This window comes from Pleurodeles waltl, chromosome 7 (genome assembly GCF_031143425.1).
Source record: "Pleurodeles waltl isolate 20211129_DDA chromosome 7, aPleWal1.hap1.20221129, whole genome shotgun sequence".
NCBI classification, from domain to species: domain Eukaryota; kingdom Metazoa; phylum Chordata; class Amphibia; order Caudata; family Salamandridae; genus Pleurodeles; species Pleurodeles waltl.
In genome coordinates this window covers 919,244,218-919,267,719 of record NC_090446.1, presented here as the reverse complement: position 1 = coordinate 919,267,719, position 23,502 = coordinate 919,244,218, and positions in this window count along the sequence as shown.

Below are 23,502 nucleotides of genomic sequence, written 5' to 3'. Positions count from 1 at the left end.
GTAACATTGGATCATACCCAAATGAACTATTTAATTTACTTATAAGTCCCTAGAAGAGTGCACTATATGTGCCCAGGGCCTGTAGATTAAATGCTACTAGTGGGCTTGCAGCAGTGGTTGTGCCACCCATTTAAGTAGCCCCTTAAACTTGCCTCAGGCCTGCCATTGCAAGGCCAGTGTGTGCAGCTCCACTGCCAATACGACTTGGCATTTAAAAGTACTTGCCAAGCCTAAAACGCCCCTTTTTCTACATATAAGTCACCCCTAAGGTGGGCCCTGGGTAAGCCCTGGGGCAGGTTACTGTGTAGGCAAGAGGCAGAACATGTACCTATGTAGTGTACATGTCCTGGTAGTGTAAAACTCCTACATTTCGTTTTTACACTGCTGTGAGGCCTGCTCCCTTCATAGGCTAACATTGGGGCTGCCCTCATACATTGTTTGAGTGGTAGCTGTTGATCTAAAAGGAGTAGGAAGGTCATATTTAGTATGGCCAGAATGATGATACAAAATCCTACTGACTGGTGAAGTGGATTTAATATTACTATTTTAGAAATGCCACTTTTAGAAAGGGAAATCCTTCTGTGCCTTACAATCCACATCTGGCTGGGTTTAGTTGACAGCTCCCTTGTGCATTCACTCAGACACACCCCAAACGCAGGATACTCAGCCTCACAGGTATACATCTACTTTTTGAAAGGGTCTTCCTTTGCTGGGAGGGTGAAGGGCCTGACACTTACTTGTCAAAGGACTGTAGCCTGGCCTCACACAAAGGACTGCCACACCCCTACTGGGACCCTGGCAGACAGGATTGAACTGGAAGGGGACCTTTTGCACTTCTAAACCACTCTTTGAAGTCTCCCCCACTTCAAAGGCATATTTGGGTATTTAAACAGGGCCTCTGCCCCTACCAACTCAGACACTTCCTGGAGAAGAAACCTGAACCAGAACCTGCATCCGGCCAAGAAGAACTGCCTAGCTGCCCAAAGGACTCACCTGTCTGCTTTCTGTGAAGGACTGCTGCCTTGCTGTTGCCCTGCTGCCTTGCTGCTCTCTGGCTGTGGTGAGAAGTGTCAGGGCTTGGATAGAGCTTGCCTCCTGTTCCCTGAAGTCTCAGGACCAAAAAGACTTCACCTCTACAAGAAGGACTCCTTGTGCGGTGAAATTCGACGCAGAGCCTGCCAGAAATGATGCACAACCTGCACTGCGGTGAAAAATTCACTACACGCCAAACTGGAATAACGCAGCCCGACTTTGCATCGAGAAGATCAACACAGCGGCAGCATAGCGACCGGAAATTCGACGCACAGCCCACCGGATCAACACACAGCCAAGCCAGAACAACGCAGCCTGACTTCCAGAGAGGAAGCCTACCGTGCGGTAGAAAATTGGACGCAACACCCACCAAATCTACGCAGTTCCTGTGACTTCGTCCTGCCAGCGCAAGAAATCCACACATCGTCCCTGGGGCATCGGAAAACCCAGTAACCTGAAGAGGATCCATGACCTAGTGCAAGAAATCAACGCAAAGCCATCCTTGCGTGAAAACTAAAGGACGCATTGCAGTGTGCGGCCAGAGAAATCAACGCACACCCCTTTGTTTCCACGCCTCCCCTCCTCTGCGGTTCCTTGCGGAGATTTTGCACACAAACCAGATACTTTGTGCTTGAAAGAGACTTTGATTGCTTTTAAAAGACTTAAGACACTTTGTATCACTTTTACAGTGATATCTCAACATATACTTATTGCATTTTAATTGTTTTTGACCTGCATTTATCCAGATAAATATTATATATTTTTCTAAACACTGTGTGGTGTATTCTGTGTTGTTGCATGATTTATTGCACAAATACTTTACACATTGCCTTCTAAGTTAAGCCTGACGGCTCAGTGCCAAGCTATCGAGGGTAGGCACAGGATAATTCGGATTGCGTGTGACTTACCCTGACTAGAGTGAGGGTCCTTGCTTGGACAGGGGGTAACCTGACTGCTGACCAAAGACCCCATTTCTAACACCCGTCATCTATATTTTTCTGTGGTCAATGATGGAGGTGGTGAGAGATGGAAGAGTACAAAGCTGCCATTGGATCTCTTAGTAAAGATTGCATATCCCATGCATTCATTAGCTAAACAAATGTATTCTGACAGTACTGTGTCTAAACTTTTAGAGTTCACAAATTCATTATGAAAGGTGAGTTTAATGAAGTCAGAGTAGAAGCTGCTATTTTCAGAAATAATTACAGTGAAACAAAAAGTAGGTAGTATGATAAAAATCTGAGACGAAACCACCACTCAAGTGCCTTTGCCCACAGATTCTAACAATGCTGGTTCATGGATGTTACCACCTCCTTTAAGGTACACTAAGGTTTTTGCACACCCTATTTGGTGATGACTCCATTCATACCTTTAGTATTTCCAGAATGGGTTTCTGGAAACCCTAATTTCTTAAACAGGATCAGGTATGGTTCCTGTGCAAATAATTTTCCTAATGATCAAACTCATATGGCTTTTGTTACGATATACTTAAGAAGAAATACAACATATTGGAGCCTTCCATTGATAGAGGGAATTGGTCCTTTAATTTATAATGGTTCTGACTTCATTGCCTTCAGATGCAGAAATTGGTTGACAGAAAATGACACACTCTTTTTTAAATAATTAGTTGTTAACCTGGAAACAGGGTCATCAAGTTCTGTTTATTTTGTTACCACACTAAGGGCCTCATTCTGAGTTTGCAGTCCCACAGTGGGACAGCCAAACCTGCGGGGAGGACACCACTACCATGGTGTTGGTGTCCCCATGAAGCGTATTACAATGTTCCCGCCGGGCTGACCGGTGCAAACATTGTAGTATGCAATTCCCGTCAGAGTGCCCAGCGGGAACAGTGTTACAATATTGGTCCCGGCTCACTTAAGGGAGCTGAGGCCAGTACCATACACTACAATACCCTCAGAATGAGCACTGTCTGCAAAGCAAACAGTGCAAATTCTGATGGTGCTGGGCAGGGAAGCCCCTGCACTGAACATGCCATGGGCATAAGCAGTGCAGAGGCCCACCTGTGGCCCTGGCACTGGCTTTCCACCAGCCTTCTCATGGTGGGGACCCCACCATAAAAAGGCTGGCAGAAAGCTGAGTTGTAATCAGCCAGGTGGCGCTGAACTCAGCGCCATCCTGGCTGAGTACAACTCAGACTGCCATTGGGAACCATGTTACCGGCAGAGACAGTGGTCCCCTGTTGGGTCCGCCCGCCAGGGTTGTAATGTGGCGGTCAGACCGCCACAGTTGCGGTGGTCCGACCGTCACTCCGAGGCTGGTGGTTCTTGGACAGCCAGCCTCGTAATGAGACCCTTACGCCTGCGATATTTGAAATCAGTTGGGCAAATGAGAAAAGGGCATCCTTGTTTCTCCACTGCTGCAAATCAAAGTGAAGGCTGTCTCGACAAGTACTTAAGAGTTAGTGGTTCATTTGGATGATATCTTTTCTGGGCTCCATTTAGAAAAGATCGAAGTATTAATGGTTCAGCCAACGTTAAATGACAAGAGAGTAACAGAAACTTCTGAGTCTATGCAATTAGACAGTAAAAGAGGGCCATATCTAAATAAGAAAAAGGAATAAGGTGCATGATGTTTATTCTTGTATTGTGGAAGGCCAGGCCATTTTATGAATGACTGTAAAAATAAACCTAAGACCATTAAAATTCAAGAGTTGGCAATACTGCCCATTGAGGGACCCCATTCAAAGCCCCCATAAAACTCAACAACCTGACACATAACATAAAAAATATATTTTTGATTAGTAATTACAAAATGTAAAATGCTATTAAGAATGTTATTCATTTCCCAAAAAAGCAAAAACATTGTTTTAAAACACCCAAAATCCTATGAAACCTAACATTTCCAAAAATAAATATTAGTAAACATTAAAATATACATATTTAGAAGTGTAATTAAAATTATGAAAAATAATAAAACATTTTAATAATTAAAAAATAAAATCATTCATTTAAAACACTGACTATCCAAAAATGATTTTTAAAAACCCAGCAGCCAGAAAAAGTGACAGTTACACATTTAAAAAAAAAATGAAACATTTTAATAAAAATTAAAAAACAAATATAAGAAAGAAATTAAAAAATAAAGAACCAAAAACTTAAATTCATTAAATATTACTAAGAGAAAAACACATAAAATGATAATAAAAACCATGACAATAGCTTAATAGATTTTTAAATCTTCACAATTATTGATAGAAAAAAATGATAAACTTTACATCGCTATTTAAAACGTCAGTGGAATGGTACCCACAATATTATGACTTCAATTTGAAGAGCCATCGATATTCTGCATTCGATATTAAAAACCCTTACCAATTCAAAGAAAAAAGATCCAGTGACGGTTTGTAATAGCCATAAGTTTAACTGATGCCCGTTTTCTCCTTCCTCGTGAACTAAGATAGCCGTACAGCATAAACACACATAATGTAAGCAGTTGTGGCCCGCGGGAGTTACAGGGGGCGGGGTGGTGCATTGGGGGGGGGGAGATTAATAACAGTGCCGGGCTGGAGAGAGCACAGTGCACATGTGTGTTTGGCTGGCCTGGGATGGTCGAGCCGGCGCTCAGCCAAACACACATGCGCACTGAGGGGAGTGCACAGGGCACTCCCCTCACTGCTTGTCACTCCAAATGCCCCACCCCTTTAACAACGAAAGGATAATGAACTGAGTTTATTATCTTTTTGTTGTAAAAGGTTTGCTGCTTCTGCGGCTGGCGGGGGTGATGCTCCTCCTCCATAGCGGAGGAGCCACCACTGAATGTAAGAAACAACGGATAATTGATTACTCCACCCTTACCTTTCACTTTGTTCTACACTTTGGTGATTTCAAGTTCCATCCAAAACGAAAACCCAATTTTTGCAAACTAGTGAGTTAATTCCTTTGGAGATTGATCCTGTCATTTGTGTGCCACAACTGAGCATTCCAGATTCATTGCAAATAATGTACAAGTCTGTCTATTCTTAATTAACCTCTGTGAGAAATCAACATGTATCAACCTGAATTTCCATTCCCCGTAACCTTGTCCTTTTCCAAAAAGGTGGAAAAAGCAGACAGCTCCATAACAACAAGGATTGTTTCTTGAACAAAATAGAACAGTGCCCTTGATAAATGTATTAATTTGCTTTAGGGTACATGGACTCAATGTACAGGCTTAATAGTTTGATGCCTGAACTTTGATTACTTATTCCCAGGAATGGATAATGCCAGCATTCCATTCAGACCTGCTCCTCCAGGAGGTTCCAGTTTCTAGATCAAACATCAATAAAAGGTTATTATTATAGGTGAGCATCTGACATGCCAGTATCGGAGGAGTATTAACTTGTTTTCAAGACCGGGCCTCTTCCAAAATATAAGTAGGCCGTCTCACTTTTTCTATCATATTAACTGAGCAGAAAAAGAGGGATGCTGGAAACATCCAGGCATTTAAAGGCAGACACAATAGTTTTATCATTTATTCTTTTTTTATCATAAAGAAAGATAATGATACTTTTGGCCGTTCAACACCTTGAGACAACCTGGTTGTGGATGGCTCTATATAAATGTTATACTCATTGGAATATTGGGAAAGTAAGTATGTCTTGGTGTTACTGCGACTTTCAGCCAGCTTCCAAAAGTCGATGTAAAAGGCAGATAAAAATACAGCAGACAGTTTCAGAAACCATTTGTGTCTATAATTATCTTAACCCCTTGGCAGCCAAGGACCTAAACAGTTACGTCCTTGGCTGTGGGGCTGTGGGGCCAAGGACGTAACAGTTACATCCTTGGACTGGCTCACGGCCTTGCCTCGGTGCCCCCACTGCAGGGATGGAAGGGGAATCGCTTCCCTTTCCAAAACCCCCACCCCCTCGCTACCCCCCCCCCCCCCCCATGGTGTCTGATGATGTCGGTGCGCAATCGTGCGCTGACTTCATCAGAGTCCTGCCCCTGCTTTTGCATTTCTCCTCCGATCACGTGGAGGGGGCAGAGAAAGGCATCAAAGGAAAGGAAAGGCCTTTCCTTTCCTTTGATGTCTTTCTAAGCATTTCTGCTGCCTGATCGCAATGCGATCAGGCAGCAGCAATACCCACTAGACACCAGGGCCGCTCTCCAAAGGGCCAAATTATTTTTAGGCAATTTCGGCCCCCACTGGGGGCAGATCGGCCTAATACAGGCCTAATACAATTAGGCCGATCCGCCCCCAGGGGGAGCAGAAACCCCCTAGACACCTGGGATAAATCTTTTTTGTTTATTGTTTTTTTTTATATGTGGGGAGTGATCCCTTAGGCAAGGGTCGCTTCCCAGGGGGGCAAACTTACTTTTAGGCCATATTTGGCCAATCTGCCCCCAATGGGGGCAGAAACCACTAGACACCAGGGATTTTCATTTTTTATTTTATATTATTGAATGAGGGGAGCGGCCCCTTGGGCAGGCGGGACGGATCGGCCTATTAAACTTAGATTGATCTTCTCCCAGGGGGAGAAGAAACTCCTAGACACCAGGGATATATATTTTTTATGTTTACTTTTGTTTTTTATATATGGGGAGCGAGCCCTTAGGCAAAGGCCACACCCCTGGGGGGGCAAATTGTACTTAGGCCATTTCTGCAACCCTTGCGGGCAGACCGCCCTATTTTTATTAAGCCAAACTGAACCCAAGGGGGGCAGAAACCATTAGACACCAGGGATTTTTGTTGTTGTTGTTGTCAGTTTCACGTGAGGGGAGCGACCCCTTAGGCAAAGGTCGCTCCCCTGGGGGTGTAAATATGTTGTTGGCCATTTCTGCCCCCCTTGGGGGCAGATCGGCCTATTTTTGTTAGGCCAATCTGCCCCCCAGCGGGGGCAGAAACCACTAGGCATCAGGGATTTTTTTGCATCAATTTCACCTAAGGGGAGTGACCCCTTAGGTAAGGGTCACTCCCCATGGGGGAACATTACTGATGGACATATCTATTTTTGGAAGGCCCTTCGGCTCCCAAAGGGGGCAGAAAGCCCACCAGAGACGAGGGAAGATTTGTTTCTAAAATAAGAGGGTGGGGGTATGGTCATACCCCCACCCCAAATAAATGGTGCCAAAGTTGTTCTGCCCACTAGTGGGCAGATGGGACAATTGCCCCTGATCCACACCCCAGGGGGGGCAGAAAGTCTACTAGATGACAGGGAATTAAAACAATAATAGTGGGGGGGTGGCTACCAACCAGTATGGGTCTGATTGTGCCCCCACCCCCACCCCAACTGAAGGGGGTAACAGTCTTTCAGCTCTCCCCTGCACACTAAAACATCTTATCCTACGGCAAGCAAGAGGCCATTTGATTATTTTGGATTTTGGTTTTACATGTGGGCCATGAGAGCTTGGCTAACTCTCAAAATCATCCCACTTGGAATGGTGAGGGCTGGACTTTTTGGACTTTGGAACGCTGCCATGTAGAAAAATCCACAAGACCTAGACAAATCTGAAAACTAAACATCTGGGTGATTACAGGGTGGTGTGCTTCACATGCACCCCACACCATTTTCTTACCCACAATGCCCTGCAAACCTCCAACTTTGCTGGAAATCACACATTTTTCCAACATTTTTGTGATGGAACTTTCCGGAATCTGAAGGAATCTACAAAATTCCTACCACCCAGCATTCTCTCATCTATACCAATAAAATTTCTGCTGCACTTGTCAGCCTAAAAATGCTTTTTTTCAAAGTGCTCTTTTGGACCCGCTTAGGTTCCCCCTCAATTTCAACATGTGTTTGGATCTTCCCTGTCACAGGCACTTGGCCCACCTTCACAAGTGAGGTATCATTTTTACCAGGAGACTGAGGGGAATGTTGGGTGGTAGGAACTTTGTGCCGTTGCGGTGATCCCACACAGAAATGTGGGAAAAATTTGATTGTTTTAGCTAAATTTGAGGTTTGCTGAGGCTAAGGGGTAAGAAAACATTGGGAGATCCACGCAAGTCACACCTCCCTGGACTCCCTCGGTGTTGGACCTGGCTTTTTGACAGGGACATCCCCAAACTTTTTGCCTCCTTATTTTTTCTGACCTGTTGTTGTTGGCTTTTGACCTCTGGGCACTTTACCACTGCTAACCAGTGCTAAAGTGCATATGCTCTCTGTGTAAATTGTACTACTGATTGGTTTATCCATGATTGACTATTTAATTTACTTGTAAGTCCCTGGTAGAGTGCACTACATGTGCCTAGGGCAGGTAGATTAAATGCTACTAGTGGGCCTGCAGCACTGGTTGTGCCACCCACCTCAGTAGCCCCTTAACCCTGGCTCAGGCCTGCCATTGCAAGGCCTGTGTGTGCAGTTTCACTACCACTTCGACTTGGCATTTAAAAGTACTTGCCAAGCCTAGAACTCCCCTTTTTCTACATATAAGTCATCCCTAATGTGTGCCCTAGGTAACCCCTAGAGCAGGGTGCTGTGTAGGTAAAAGGCAGGACATGTACCTGTGTAGTTATATGTCCTGGTAGTGTAAAACTCCTAAATTCGTTTTTACACTACTGTGAGGCCTGCTCCCTTCATAGGCTAACATTGGGGCTGCCCTCATACACTGTTGAAGTGGCAGCTGCTGATCTGAAAGGAGCAGGAAGGTCATATTTAGTATGGCCAGAATGGTAATATAAAGTCCTGCTGACTGGTGAAGTCGGATTTAATATTACTATTCTAGAAATGCCACTTTTAGAAAGTGAGCATTTCTTTGCACTAAAATCTTGTTGTGCCCTTCAATCCACGTCTGGCTAGGTTTAGTTGACAGCTCCTTGTGCATTCACTCAGACACACCCCAAACACAGGGTACTCAGCCTCACTTGCACACATCTACATTTTGAATGGGTCTTCCTGGGCTGGGAGGGTGGAGGGCCTGCCCTCACACAAAGGACTGCCACATCCCCTACTGGGACTCTGGCAGACAGGATTGAACTGAAAGGGGGCTTGGTACATTTCTTAGACACTCTTTGAAGTCACCCCCACTTCAAAGGCACAACTTAGTATAAAACAGGGCTTCTGCCCTACCTCATCAGACACTTGCTGGAGAAGAAACCTGAACCAGAAACTACATCCTGCCAAGAAGAACTGCCTGGCTGCTCAAAGGACTCACCTGTCTGCTTTTCTACAAAGGACTGCTGCCTTGCTGTTGGCCTGCTGCCTTGCTGAACTCTTGCCTGGCTGTAAAAGTGCTCTCCAAGGGCTTGGATAGAGCTTGCCTCCTGTTCCCTGAAGTCTCAGGACCAAAAAGACTTCTCTCTTCCTCTTGGACGCTCCGTGCGCCGAACTTTTCGACGCACAGCTTGTTCAGCGGCAGGAAAAACGCCGCACACCGACGCTGATCAACGCGACGCCTTCAGGACGACCGAAACTTTGACGCACGGCCTCGCAAGGACAACGCCACCCGACTTCCCGGGAGAAATCGACGCGACGCCTGCCGTGAGATCGAAACTTTGATGCACGGCCTCGCAAGGACAACGCCGCCCGACTTCCCAGGAGAAATCGACGCAACGCCTGCCGTGAGATCAAAACTTTGACGCACAGCCTCGCAAGGACAACGCCGCCCGACTCCGCAGGAGAAATCGACGCGACGCCTGCCGTGAGATCAAAACTTTGACGCACGGCCTCGCAAGGACAACGCCGCCCGACTCCGCAGGAGAAATCGACGCGACGCCTGCCGTGAGATCGAAACTTCGACGCGCAGCCCCACAGAACGACGCGCAGCCGGAAAACAAGCAGGAAAATCCACGCACAGACCCGGGACATCTGGTAATCCCCGCGACCCACAGAAAGAGACTGTCCGCGCGCCGGAAAACGACGCACGACTTCCCCGCGTGGAAAATAACGACGCAAGTCCGTGTGTGCTGTGGAGAAATCGACGCACACACCCTTTTTTTCACGCACCTCTTCGTTTGTGGCCCTCTGAGGAGATTTTCCACCAGAAATCAGGTACTTTGTGTTTGAAAGAGACTTTGTTTACTTTCTAAAGACTTAAGACACTTTATATCACTTTTCAGTGATATCTTTACAAATTCGTACTGCAACTTTGATCGTTTTGACCTGAAGATACCCAGATAAATATTATATATTTTTCTAAACCCTGTGTGGTGTATTTTTGTGGTGTTATGCTATGGTGTTGTATGATTTATTGCACAAATGCTTTACACATTGTCTTCTAAGTTAAGCCTGACTGCTCGTGCCAAGCTACCGGAGGGTGAGCACAGGCTGATTTTGGATTGTGTGTGACTTACCCTGACTAGAGTGAGGGTTCTTGCTTGGACAGAGGGCAACCTGACTGCCAACCAAAAAACCCATTTCTAACATTGGTGATCAGCGGTGAGGATAGGACTTGTGTTTGTGCAGTGACATACAGTAGCTAAGTATTTCACTACCTACCCACAGTTGAAGGTCAACTTGATTTTTCATCTTTTTTGGCTTTTGGTTCTCTGATGTCCTCCTGGATATACTATTGATATTTTGGACTTTGGATTTTGGTTTTTGCTGATAAGATCTTATCAGAATGGGATTGTGTACCTACTCATTCTTTGTTCGTACTGACCACCTCACTAAGGCTGACCTAAGGAAGCTTTGCAGAAAATGGGGCCTTCCTGTAGCAAGGAGATCTACTAAGGCGGAGATGCTACATCACTACATAGTCTGGGGGGAGGAAAGATGGGCAGAGAGAGAGGCAGCAAGAAACCAAATGACTAAGTACCCCTCAGATGAGGAGGAGGACTACGCACATGAGGAGGAAGACTGCTCACATGAGGAGGAAGACTACTCAGATTTGGACAGTGACCCAGAAATAGATGAATGGCTCCGAGGTCAAAGGCGACAGGAGCAACAATTAGAGGAGTATCTTGCAGAGGTTGAGGCAAAAAGACTCTTAGCCCTGGAAGGAGAAAAGATTGCAGCTCAAGAGCTGAGCTGTAAAGAGCTGAAACTGGAGGCCGGAAGGGCTGAGTCCAGTTCAGATGGTGGCAGCAAAAATCTTGCATCTAGTACTGCTGAAGAAGGGCACAAGCCCAGAGATGTGGTGCCCAACTTGAGGAAGGGAGTTGACACACCCCAGGCGGTTCAAGGGTATGAGGTAGTTCCCGTTATGCACAGGGTCCCTGAGAAGGATTGGGGAACTGGCACAGGGAGTCATATTCCTACTGGGGGAGGGACACTTTACTGACTCTAGCAGAGAGTGACAGAGAAAAGGGTTCCCCCCTGGTGGACGTCCTGGATATAGAGTGTAGAGACATCCCAGAAGAGTATGGGTTGAATGTCAGGGACTGACAGATACTGTCTTACCAGTCTCAGGAGGGTGAGGTAGAGTGCTTTTCCAAGGTGGAGTTACTGGGTGGTTGGGTGAAGGGTACTGTGGTAAATACATGTGAAGGGCAGAATGATGTAATTGCTGGAGAGCATATGTCTGGTCCTTATTTTCCAGAGCTACGCCAACACCAGGTGGAGTGTGAGTTCTCTGACCCCAGGGAACTTACAATGGAGGCAGACTTCTGGGTGAGTACCAGAGAGTCTGAAGAGGCATTTGGGGGTGCTCCTGAAGGGAGTGGTCTAGGTGGTTCCCAACCGAGTGAGGTGGGAAAGGATTGTAGTGTCCCAGGTAGGTCCCAGATCCTAGAGGGTTCCATGAGGGAACACCAGGAGGGAAGCCTAGCCTGTACCGTAGGGCCACCTTTTGAGGGAAGCCCCGCAGTGTCAGAAGAACTTGGGGGGGTGACTGCAGCCAGCATCCCAACAGTTCTGGTGTCTGGCAGTACCCCTCCTAGTGAGGGGGTGCAGAAGTCCAGACATAGGGTTGAGAGGGGGTTGCAGACCCCAGTGGAGGACCTTGAGAGTCAGGGGCAGCTCTGAGAGCAGAGCCCCCCAGGAATGACCCAGGTGAAACCGTTTCTGGTTTGGGGGAAACCCAGACTCTGCCGGATGGGCAGAGGTCGGGAGACCTGCGCCAACCAGACTCTTGTGTGGCCCTTGGGGACGGTGTGTCCCTTGTGGGGGGTGAGAGTGCCCCCCAGGAAGTCCTGGCATGCCAGGCAAAGATTCAACCTCAGGGTGGTGACTCTGGGTTGGATACCCAGGTTCAGAGGTTAAACTCTGACCTGGTGGGAGGTAGATGTGCCTCCCAAGAAGTCCTGCTGTGCCAGGCAATTGTCCAACCTCAGGGTGTTGACTCTGGGTTGGATGACCAGGTTCAGAGGTTAAACTCTGACCTGGTGGGGGGTAGGTGTGCCGCCCAGAAAGTCCTGGCGTGCCAGGCAATTGCCCAACCTCAGGGTGGTGACCCTGGGTTGGGGAACCAGGCTCAGAGGTTAAACTCTGACCTGGTGGGAGGTAGGTGTGCCTCCCTGGAAGTCCTGGCCTGCCAGGCAATGGTTCAACCTCAGGGTGGTGACTCTGGGTTGGCTAACCAGGTTCAGGGAATAAACTCTGACCTGTTGGGGGGTAGGTGTGCCCCCCAGAAAGTCCTGGCGTGCCAGGCAATGGTTCAACCTCAGGGTGGTGACTCTGGGTTGGCTAACCAGGTTCCGGGGATAAACTCTGACCTGTTGGGGGGTAGGTGTGCCCCACAGAAAGTCCTGGTGTACCAGGCAGTTGTCCAACCTCAGAGTGCTGACTCTGGGTTGGATAACCGGGTTCAGAGGTTAAACTCTGACCTGGTGGGGGGTAGGTGTGCCCCCCAGAAAGTCCTGGCGTGCCAGGCAATTGTTCAACCTCAGGGTGGTGACCCTGGGTTGGAGAACCAGGGTCAGAGGTTAACCTCTGACCTGGTGGGAGGTAGGCGTGCCTCCCAGAAAGTCCTGGTGTGCCAGGCAATTGTCCAACCTCAGGGTGTTGACTCTGGGTTGGATGACCAGGTTCAGAGGTTAAACGCTGACCTGGTGGGGGGTATGTGTGCCCCCCAGAAAGTCCTGGCGTGCCAGGCAATTGCCCAACCTCAGGGTGGTGACCCTGGGTTGGGGAACCAGGCTCAGAGGTTAAACTCTGACCTGGTGGGGGGTAGGTGTGCCCCCCAGAAAGTCCTGGTGTGCCAAGCAATTGTTCAACCGCAGTGTGGTGACTTAGAGTTGAATGGCCAAGTTCAGAGGTTAAACTCTGACCTGGTGGAGGGTCAGTGTGCCCTCCAAGAAGTCCTGGCGTGCCAGGTAATTGTTCAACTTCAGGGTGGTGACTCTGAGTTGAATGGTCAGGTGCAGAGGTTAAACTCTGACCTGGTGGGGGGTAGGTGTGCCTCCCAGAAAGTCCTGGTTTGCCAGGCAGTGATCCAGTCTGAGGGTTTCCACCCCTGGGCTGGAAGACCAGGTTCAGGGTGTCCCCCCGGACCTGGAGGGAGGGGCTACTGATAACAGTGCCCCTACCATGTTGTCTTCTGAGGAGGCCACTCCTAGTTGGTGGGTGCTGGACCCCAGAAGGGAGGGCAGGGGGAGGGAAGCCTCACCCCGGGCCCTAGTCCAACCTGAAGGTACAGACCCCAGGTTGGAGGGCCAGTTGCAGGTTAACAGCCCTGCACTGGTGGAGGAATGGTACAGGGCGACTTCTGTAAGCACCCTGACCATGTTGGACTCTGGGGGTACCGCTCCTGGGGCCTGGCTCTCATCCCTGGCAGCTGTCAGTAATCACTGTGGCTTGGTGTCCAGGTGGACAGAGTTATCCCTGGGGAGGGGACAAGTGTCACACCCCGGGGGTAGAGTGGGCAACACCACTGTGTGGGTCATGGTGGTACTATCCTGCTCCTGGGATACATCTGTGAGCAAAGTAAGGTTAGGTGCTGCACAGATGGGATCCGCAGGTAAGGAGAAAGGTTCCCCATGGGTTGGCTTAGTGGGCCCTGAGAGTATGGACAGAGGGATCCAATTGGAGTCAGGAAGGCGAAGAACCGGAGCATGCCCCTGCTGTTGTGGGCCTGGGTCCTTGTTCTGTCGCCTCAAACAGGGAAGTACATCAGGATAGTGATTGTTCTCCCCTGGCTTTAGGCTGGTAGGGGGTCATGTTGGACCTGGCTTTTTGACAGGGACATCCCCAAACTTTTTGCCTCCTTCCTCCTATTTTTTCTGACCTGTTGTTGTTGGCTTTTGACCTCTGGGCACTTTACCACTGCTAACCAGTGCTAAAGTGCATATGCTCTCTGTGTAAATTGTACTACTGATTGGTTTATCCATGATTGACTATTTAATTTACTTGTAAGTCCCTGGTAGAGTGCACTACATGTGCCTAGGGCAGGTAGATTAAATGCTACTAGTGGGCCTGCAGCACTGGTTGTGCCACCCACCTCAGTAGCCCCTTAACCCTGGCTCAGGCCTGCCATTGCAAGGCCTGTGTGTGCAGTTTCACTACCACTTCGACTTGGCATTTAAAAGTACTTGCCAAGCCTAGAACTCCCCTTTTTCTACATATAAGTCATCCCTAATGTGTGCCCTAGGTAACCCCTAGAGCAGGGTGCTGTGTAGGTAAAAGGCAGGACATCTACCTGTGTAATTATATGTCCTGGTAGTGTAAAACTCCTAAATTCGATTTTACACTACTGTGAGGCCTGCTCCCTTCATAAGCTAACATTGGGGCTGCCCTCATACACTGTTGAAGTGGCAGCTGCTGATCTGAAAGGAGCAGGAAGGTCATATTTAGTATGGCCAGAATGGTAATATAAAGTCCTGCTGACTGGTGAAGTCGGATTTAATATTACTATTCTAGAAATGCCACTTTTAGAAAGTGAGCATTTCTTTGCACTAAAATCTTGTTGTGCCCTTCAATCCACGTCTGGCTAGTTTTAGTTGACAGCTCCTTGTGCATTCATTCAGACACACCCCAAACACAGGGTACTCAGCCTCACTTGCATACATCTGCATTTTGAATGGGTCTTCCTGGGCTGGGAGGGTGGAGGGCCTGCCCTCACACAAAGGACTGCCACACCACATCCTGCCAAGAAGAACTGCCTGGCTGCTCAAAGGACTCACCTGTCTGCTTTTCTACAAAGGACTGCTGCCTTGCTGTTGGCCTGCTGCCTTGCTGAACTCTTGCCTGGCTGTAAAAGTGCTCTCCAAGGGCTTGGATAGAGCTTGCCTCCTTTTCCCTGAAGTCTCAGGACCAAAAAGACTTCTCTCTTCCTCTTGGACGCTCCGTGCGCTGAACTTTTCGACGCACAGCTTGTTCCGCGGCAAGAAAAACGCCGCACACCGACGCTGATCAACGCGACGCCTTCGGGACGACCGAAACTTTGACGCACGGCCTCGCAAGGACAACGCCGCCCGACTTCCCGGGAGAAATCGACGCGACGCCTGCTGTGAGATCAAAACTTTGACGCACGGCCTCGCAAGGACAACGCCGCCTGACTTCCCAGGAGAAATCAACGCGACGCCTGCGTGAGATCAAAACTTTGACGCACGGCCTCGCAAGGACAACGCCGCCCGACTCCGCAGGAGAAATCGACGCGACGCCTGCCGTGAGATCAAAACTTTGACGCACAGCCTCGCAAGGACAACGCCGCCCGACTCCGCAGGAGAAATCGACGCGACGCCTGCCGTGAGATCGAAACTTCGACGCGCAGCCCCGCAGAACGACGCGCAGCCGGAAAACAAGCAGGAAAATCCATGCACAGACCCGGGACATCTGGTAATCCCCACGACCCACAGAAAGAGACTGTCCGCGCTCCGGAAAACGACGCACGACTTCCCTGCGTGGAAAATAACGACGCAAGTCCGTGTGTGCTGGGGAGAAATCGACGCACACACCCTTTTTTTTCACGCACCTCTTCCTTTGTGGCCCTCTGAGGAGATTTTCCAGCAGAAACCAGGTACTTTGTGTTTGAAAGAGACTTTGTTTACTTTCTAAAGACTTAAGACACTTTATATCACTTTTCAGTGATATCTTTACAAATTCATATTGCAACTTTGATCGTTTTGACCTGAAGATACCCAGATAAATATTATATATTTTTCTAAACCCTGTGTGGTGTATTTTTGTGGTGTTATGCTATGGTGTTGTATGATTTATTGCACAAATGCTTTACACATTGCCTTCTAAGTTAAGCCTGACTGCTCGTGCCAAGCTACCGGAGGGTGAGCACAGGCTGATTTTGGATTGTGTGTGACTTACCCTGACTAGAGTGAGGGTTCTTGCTTGGACAGAGGGCAACCTGACTGCCAACCAAAAACCCAATTTCTAACACTCGGGTGTCTAGTTTTCAGACAAGTCAGGGTTTGGTATGTTTCCCAGGATGGCTGCTGAGCCCAGGACCAAAAATGCAGGTCCCCCCTCCCTGCAACAACAGGTAGTTTTGTATTTGATCATTTTGATGTGTCCAGATTGTGTTTTGGGGCATTTCACTTCGTAGGCACTAGACCTACCCACACAAGTGAGGTACCATTTTTATCGGGAGACTTGGGGAAGGCTGGGTGGAAGGAAATTTGTAGCTCCTCTCAGATTCCAGAACTTTCTGTCACCGAAATGTGAAGAAAAGGTGTTTTTGGGCCAAATTTTGAGGTTTGCAAAGGATTCTGGGCAACAGAAACTGGTGAGAGCCCCACAAGTCACCCCATCTTGGATTTCCCTAGGTGTCTAGTTTTCACAAATGCACAGGTTGAGGAAGTTTCCTTAGGTGCCGGCTGAGCTAGAGGCCAAACTCCACAGCTAGGCACTTTCCAAAAAACAGCTCTGTTTTCTTTTGGAAAATGTGATGTGTTCACGTTGTGTTTTGGGGCATTTCCTGTTCCGGGCGCTAGGCCTACCTACACAAGTGAGGTACCATTTTTATTGGGAGACTTGGGGTAACGCTGGGTGGAAGAAAATTTGTGGCCCCTCTCAGATTCTCGAACTTTCTGTCACCGAAATGTGAGGAAAAAGACACCCATCTTGGATTCCCCTATGTGTCTAGTTTGTAAAAATGCACAGGTTTGGTAGGTTTCCATAGGTGCAGGCTCAGCTAGAGGCCAAAATCTACAGCTAAGCACTTTGCAAAAAACACGTCAGATTTAAATGAAAAAATTTGATGTGTCCATGTTGGGTTTCCTGTCCTTTCAAATGGAAGACAGTGTGTAAAAAAGTCATTTATTTGAGAAATGTCCTGTAATTCACATGTTAGTATGGGCACCCTGGAATTCAGAGATGTGCAAATAACCACTGCTTCTCAACACCATATCTCGTGCCCATATTGGAAATACAAAGGCTTTCTTGATACCCATTTCCCACTATTTATATTTCAGCAAATGAATTGCTGTATACCCGGTATACAGGGAGTGCAGGATTATTAGGCAAATTAGTATTTTGACCACATCATCCTCTTTATGCATGTTGTCTTACTCCAAGCTGTATAGGCTCGAAAGCCTACTACCAATTAAGCATATTAGGTGATGTGCATCTCTGTAATGAGAAGGGGTGTGGTCTAATGACATCAACACCCTATATCAGGTGTGCATAATTATTAGGCAACTTCCTTTCCTTTGGCAAAATGGGTCAAAAGAAGGACTTGACAGGCTCAGAAAAGTCAAAAATAGTGAGATATCTTGCAGAGGGATGCAGCACTCTTAAAATTGCAAAGCTTCTGAAGCGTGATCATCGAACAATCAAGCGTTTCATTCAAAATAGTCAACAGGGTCGCAAGAAGCGTGTGGAAAAACCAAGGCGCAAAATAACTGCCCATGAACTGAGAAAAGTCAAGCGTGCAGCTGCCACGATGCCACTTGCCACCAGTTTGGCCATATTTCAGAGCTGCAACATCACTGGAGTGCCCAAAAGCACAAGGTGTGCAATACTCAGAGACATGGCCAAGGTAAGAAAGGCTGAAAGACGACCACCACTGAACAAGACACACAAGCTGAAACGTCAAGACTGGGCCAAGAAATATCTCAAGACTGATTTTTCTAAGGTTTTATGGACTGATGAAATGAGAGTGAGTCTTGATGGGCCAGATGGATGGGCCCGTGGCTGGATTGGTAAAGGGCAGAGAGCTACAGTCCGACTCAGACGCCAGCAAGGTGGAGGTGGAGTACTGGTTTGGGCTGGTATCATCAAAGATGAGCTTGTGGGGCCTTTTCGGGTTGAGGATGGAGTCAAGCTCAACTCCCAGTCCTACTGCCAGTTCCTGGAAGACACCTTCTTCAAGCAGTGGTACAGGAAGAAGTCTGCATCCTTCAAGAAAAACATGATTTTCATGCAGGACAATGCTCCATCACACGCGTCCAAGTACTCCACAGCGTGGCTGGCAAGAAAGGGTTTAAAAGAAGGAAATCTAATGACATGGCCTCCTTGTTCACCTGATCTGAACCCCATTGAGAACCTGTGGTCCATCATCAAATGTGAGATTTACAAGGAGGGAAAACAGTACACCTCTCTGAACAGTGTCTGGGAGGCTGTGGTTGCTGCTGCACGCAATGTTGATGGTGAACAGATCAAAACACTGACAGAATCCATGGATGGCAGGCTTTTGAGTGTCCTTGCAAAGAAAGGTGGCTATATTGGTCACTGATTTGTTTTTGTTTTGTTTTTGAATGTCAGAAATGTATATTTGTGAATGTTGAGATGTTATATTGGTTTCACTGGTAATAATAAATAATTGAAATGGGTATATATTTGTTTTTTGTTAAGTTGCCTAATAATTATGCACAGTAATAGTCACCTGCACACACAGATATCCCCCTAACATAGCTAAAACTAAAAACAAACTAAAAACTACTTCCAAAAATATTCAGCTTTGATGTTAATGAGTTTTTTGGGTTCATTGAGAACATGGCTGTTGTTCAATAATAAAATTAATCCTCAAAAATACAACTTGCCTAATAATTCTGCACTCCCTGTACAATGAAAACCCATTCCAAGGTGCAGCTCATTTATTGGCTCTGGGTACCTAGGGTTCTTGATGAATCTACAAGCCTTATATATCCCCACAACCAGAAGGGTCCAGCAGACATAACGGTATATTGCTTTAAAAAATCTGACATTGCAGAAAAAAGTTACACAGTAAAATGTGGAGATAAATGGCAGTTTTTTTTACCTCAATTTCAATATTTTTTAATTTCCACTGTTATTTTCGGCAGGAAACCCTTGTAGGATCTACACAAATTAGCCCTTGCTGAATTCAGAATTGTATCTACTTTTCAGAACTGTTCAGCTTTCTGGGGTCCAGCATTGGTTTCACACCCATTTCTGTCACTAACTGGAAGGAGGCTGAAAAGCACAAAAAATAGTAAAAATTGGGTATGTCCCAGTAAAATGCCAAAATTGTGTTGAAAAATTGGGTTTTCGGATTCAAGTCTGCCTGTTCCTGAATACTGGGAAGATGGTGATTTTAGCACTGTAAACCCTTTGGTGATGCCATTTTCAGGGGAAAAAACACAACCCTTCTTCTGCAGCCCTTTTTCCCCATTTTGTTTTTAAAAAACGAAATTTTCGCTGTATTTTGGCTAATTTCTTGGTCTCCTTCAGGGGAACCCACAAAGTTTGGGTACCTCTAGAATCCCTAGGATGTTGGAAAAAAAGGACGCAAAATTGGTATGGGAACCTTATGTGGACAAAAAGTTATGAGGGCCTAAGCTCGAACTGCCCCAAACAGCTAAAAAAACAAGGCTTGGCATCTGAGGGTGAAAAGGTCTGGCAGCGAAGACGTTAATAGACGGGTTGTCAGTGAGTCAAGCGTTTGTATTCTTAAAGGAAATCATAGTACAGGGTCGACCCCAGCCCAACGCAAGAACAATAATGCACAACTTTTTAAATTAGTCTTTGAGCTCTCTAGCAATCAATTAGGCTAATTTGCAGCGTTCCGATTGGGCGATCAATTTCATTTTGAAGAGTACTGAAATGTGTGAGTGGCAGGAGGTCTTGTGTCTGGCAAGGGAACCAGGCGATTTACCTCTAAACACGCAAGAGAAATAGGATAAGAGTGGAGATGACAGATTTAATAACAGAATTCTCAGTTCCTGAGTGTAGGCAGTAATATAGGTGAAGTCTTGTCTTGCGCGCACGGAACAGCTACAGCACTACTGCAGCAGAGAGCATTTCCATGGCACAGAGGTAATATCTGCAGAAGAGGCGGCAGCTTAGCTGCAGGGCAAGCTTCACTCACACACAGAGCAGGTAGAGCCTGCGCAGCGGCTGGCAAACCGCTCTCTCACAGAATCAGACCATCACAGCCCTTGTGCAAGTTCTCCGTACATGGAGAACAGATGGCTGGGGCGTGGCTTCAGAGGGAGCGTGGGGTGTTACACCATCATAATAAATGCATTTTCTGGTAAATAGTTGGGTACAGGTGCTTCCAGTGGGGTATGGTGAGGTGTCTGTCGGATTTCACCAGGAATTGTTACATGCGCACATATAAAAATATACACACACACTGTCTCTGCTTTGAAAGTCTTCTAAAATGTTTGCTAATTGCTATTCTACAAAATATTGTTTTCTCTCAGTACCTACACCAATCTGCTCTCATCTCCCTTTTCTAATCATTGTCTCTTAAGTCCCCATGTTCCCTATTTGTCACATGTATAATATATTTTAACATTCTATTCCAGCGTGATTGTCGGAAAATATGAAGGTCGCATCCCCATCCCCCACAATCTTTCTGACCAAACTACGCCCCTGACAGATGCAGCGGTATTGAGAAACTGGTAGTGCAAGCTTAATTTGCTTATGAACTGTGTGCTACGGGTAGGAGACGTGGAAGCATCACTTCCACATAACTGTTAGGGCACACCCAAAGCCAGTTTAATGGCTTACTTGCACAGAAGTGGTAGAGCATGAGAAGAAGCCAATCAAACTTCACTCGAACACGTAATACATACAGCACTTGTAGCTGCTTAGTAGAAATGAAAGCTTCGCTCGCATAGTGAACAGGTGCAACCTAGAAAGAAGCAGACCTGGAGGTTCTTGTGTGGCAGCAGTAAATGCTTTACTCACACACAGCATGGACACCACTGCAAAGGCTCTAGACGTAGGGGAGCAAGGGGCACTGTAGCACCCCGAAAATACACAATGCTGAAGTTCAGGAGGTGAATGAGCAATAACAATGTAAATTATGTTTTTATCTTGTCACATCAGCTGCGCTTTCAAAGGCAGAGATTAAATGTCAGGCAATATCTTCTGACAAATTGATGGTTATTCTTGAACCATGAAGACTGAGGTTTACTTTTCTTTGTAAAGTGAGAGGATTTTGTTCAGTCAACTGCCTGACAATATTGCTGGGGTACAGGGTGTAAGAAAGGAAAGGCTGTAGGATGTAATTTTTCTAACAACTCACCAGTATCATCCGCTCCTATGTGCTTCAAGCGGTGTCATATGCCCACGACACCCAGATCCTTATGTCAATTTCTAAGAACACGGCAACTATCGCAGATAATTTCTGACATTGTATGCCAGCTGTAGCAGGATGGATGGAAAGGAGCTTCCTGAAGTTCAATGGGGAGAAAACTGAAGTGTTATTCTGTGGAACCCAAGCTTCCACTTGGAACAACAACTGGTGGCCGGACACTCTAGGCCCTTTGCCCGTTCCTGCAGAGAAGGCCAAAAATCTTGGGGTGATCTTGGACAGCGAGCTATCTCTGGATGGACAAGCCAATCGTACAGTTGCAACTTGTTTCTGGCTTATAAGAAGGGTGACGAAAATCTCCCCATTCATCCCGTCCTCTTCACAGAAACAGGTCGTCCTGGCACTGGTTGTTTATGCTATTGATTATTACAGTGCATTCTATCTGAACCCTAATACCAGCACCGCGGAAAAATTGCAGCTAACTCACAATGCACTACTACAGCTATCCTTGACATTCTCAGATGTCAGTCAATCTCTATGAGGCTACCTGAGCTTCATTGGCTTCCTCTTAAAAACACGTTTAAGGCCCTCTGTATGGTTCATAATGCACTTCATTAAGTTAGTCCAGTTGAAATCAGGGAGATATTCCACCAGTACATTCCAGGCAGAAATCTCCGCTCAGCTCATCTTTTAATTTGGTCACTCTGCCTGGAGTCCATAAGAAGAGATGGGATGGTAGAGCTTTTTCAGTCGCAGCAGGCAGACTGTGGAACTCACTTCCCTATTCTCTTACTTTGATCAAAGTGTATTTGCCCTTTAGAAAGACCCTAAGGACCTGGTTGTTTACTTTATAGGGAGCCCCTTAGCATTCTTGTACTGTGTTTAGGCCACTTTAGGGTTGAATCGGAACCCCATGACTACAGCGACTTGACGCCTTCAGGCATTTCTCGCTCTGTAAATCTTGATCAATTAAATCAAATCAAACAAACAGCAAAATTAAAACAACTGTAAATGAATTATACAATTCTTCTAAATATATCGGCAGTTAGGAAAGCACAAATTAAGCACATTTTTAATGCTGAACTGTGATGGGATTTTTTTTTAATAGGGTCAGACCAAATGAAGACATTTGACCTGTTGATGTGCAAATAGCAAATATTTGTTGAAATCCACCTTCCATACATTATTGTTTGTGCGCTATATAGTTTTACAAATCAAACTATATGTTTATGCAAATTTAGTGGACATTTCAATGAAAAATGGGCTGTTTGTAAATTACAGTGTGCTACCACAACATGCTTTAGTAATATATTTGCAATAGCGTACTCCAAAATGCACCATGAGCTGCAGTGGCGTAACAAACCTGAATGGAGCCACCTTGCAAAGAACATCTCGGTGGCACCCCTTTGCACTCACTTAGGCCAGGTGTTGTGCTGAGGGGACCCCCTAGAGCTCAGCCCCCTCCCAACACTGTGAGGGCTGAGAGGGCCTTTGTTACACCAATGACGAGCTGCATACTACACCCTTATCACTCTCTTGCTTGATGAGCATGATGCCTAAACTTTTCACAATCCCTATAACTTCAGTGATGTAACATTGATAACAGCACCCCTACTAGGAAATTTGTTCCAGCACCACTGCACCCCTAACTGCAAAAGTTCCAGCTTCACTTTCACTTTTCTGATCCAGTACAGTTGACAGTAGCTCAAGCTTCATTGCACAGAGCTGGTACAGCAGATGTGTGGCAGCAGTGAAACAGCATAGCTGTGTCTTTTCTGACAACTGGGGTTTGGTAATTGTATTCATCGCTTGAAGCCCATTTGAAGATTTGGATGACAGATGGATTACCGATTTATCTCCTAAAGTCCTATCTATAGCAGATGGTCATGTGTAACAAATTCCAAGATGGAAGCCTTGGAAGGATAGGTTTACATAATGTTACTAGGAACCATCATAATATAGCTTGCCCAAAACAAATATAGACCGCCCAACATACTACACTGACCCTACAACATATTGCCAAATGCATAAATAACCACTTCCCCCCTAAATAACATCAAACATAATTATACCTTAAAATGACCCAAGTGCAATCCTACTCTTTCAAATTGCAAATATTTAAAACAAGGCAGGCAGGCTGGGCAGATTAAACTAACAAGGCCAAGAAGGTTAGGACCTACCTGCAAGCAGCTTTACTAGTACCACCCAAGCACCCAAAACCAAAATATTAGTATGGCACCGCTACTGCTGCTGTCTG